At 39.7% G+C, this 1,839-nt stretch overlaps 1 pseudogene; it reads right to left on the bottom strand.

The window, feature by feature from the left end:
• Window positions 1–439: 439 nt before the first annotated feature.
• LOC113930349 lies at window positions 440–1,484 on the bottom strand (annotated as a pseudogene).
• Window positions 1,485–1,839: the final 355 nt, after the last annotated feature.

Here is a 1,839-nt window from a genome sequence, read left to right as displayed (position 1 = left end):
CTCTCAGGTCATGATCTCAGGGTCCTGGGATGGAGACCTGCATCAGGCTCCCTGCTTGGTGGGGAGCCTGCTTGTCCCTCTCCCTCTGCCCCTCCCCCTGCTCATGCTCGCTCTCTCTCTTTCTCTGTCTGAAATGAATAAATAAAATCTTTAAAAAATTAAAAAAGAGAAAGAGGAAGGGTTTGAATAATTGCAATTTAACATGAGAAGTGCATATATGATAGTATAGAGCTCAATGGAAGATTCATAAAACATGTTTGGAAAAATCTGTTAGTTTTCTTTGTCCAGATTAAGAAAGAGTAACTAGGTTTATCAATATCTGACATCCTTCATATACTGTTGTTAGCAAATTAATAATAGCACTCCTGCCTCTGCACTTACTAATTAGGACTTTTGAACAAATGTGGATTAGCCCAGTGAGGGAGGTCACCAAATAAACCTAAACCTTTTCTTTTTCAGTCATGTTAAACTTGTCCACTCTATTCTCTTTTTTAGCACTTGAAGACAACTGGTTGAGTTGGCAGATACTGTTTATGGATCCCTGAAGTTGTTGACAGGTAAATCTCAATTTTATTGAATCCTTGATAGTAGGAATGGGATTTGCAGGCTGACCGAGGATATTGGAAAGGTCCATACTAGGGGTTTTCTGAGGGGCCAACAGAGAAGCCCCTTAGTTTCTAGTTGAGTTGTAATTTTCTTCATATAAAGTTGTTCATTTATTTCTGTTTTCTCATGTCCACTCAAAACAAGACTGTTAGCTTCTTTACTTGTTTCATTTTCTTCTGTTTTGGTTTTCTTGGGGTGCTCTTCTTTATTTAGTGAGGATGTCCTCTTGACTCCTACTATAGGATTAGCTCATTTTGCTGCTACATTCCTTGAAGGTCTAGGTGGTTGGTTTACAAGACATGTTGAAGAATGAACTCTAGGGACTGTAGGCTTTGGTCATGGAGAAATGGTTGGTTGTGTGGCCCTTTGCGACATGCTTATACTCGATGTACCCCCTCAACTTTCACTGGCATTTACTTGTGGAACAGAAACTTCACTAGCCTGTGTGTTGGTCACGCATGTTGTTGTTACAATTGGAGCAGGACTGTTACTGTCCCAGGAGGTGTCAGAACAAGTTAGTGGACCCATCTTCAGAGCACTAGAAGGTTAAGGCATAGGCATGAAGTTATCACTGTCCACTGAGAAGTAGAGGCTGCAGTCACTCAGACATGTCAATCTGACCACCTTCTGTTGAATGATTTTCCCTTTTCTGAGGCCCATGATTAGGTAGTTGTTGAAGTTGATTTGTTTCGACATGCGCTACAGCAACTTTCACATAAACTTCAAATAGTTTGCTACTTATTGCATGCCTATAAACTGTATCTGTGAAAGACTGAATATCACAGGGGAAAGTAACATTGAAGCTATCAGTTTTTTGTTTTTTTAGACACTAAGTCAGTCACCTCCACTGTGTGAAATTCTTTCGTATTCTTTCTCATTCTCCTTTTAATTCTTACTGTGGATCAGTTTTCTCCTGGCCCCTGGATGAAATTCCTACATGCCCTGTAGTTTTTCCAGTCCCTCGTAAACAATGATAAAAAAAAAATTAATCTCTTTAAAGCACTGACAAGTTCAATTTCATCTCATAATGACTTAACTCCAATCTAGTGTAGTGGTATTTCAACTGCCAAACTTATTTAAAGTTTTCTCCCTCCTAAGCACAGAGCTTCTTGAGTATTGGAAGCCTATAACAGGAAAGGACAGAACTAGTAGTATCTTCTCTTTGTTGTTTGCTGATTACTGTATGGCTGACCCCAGGGCAATGGTGAAAAGGACATGAGCTTAAGTGGCTAG

The sequence above is a fragment of the Zalophus californianus genome, chromosome X (assembly GCF_009762305.2).
Source record: "Zalophus californianus isolate mZalCal1 chromosome X, mZalCal1.pri.v2, whole genome shotgun sequence".
Taxonomy (NCBI): Eukaryota; Metazoa; Chordata; class Mammalia; order Carnivora; family Otariidae; genus Zalophus; species Zalophus californianus.
Note: the sequence above shows the minus strand (reverse complement) of the source record. Positions and strands in the feature narration are given on the sequence as shown.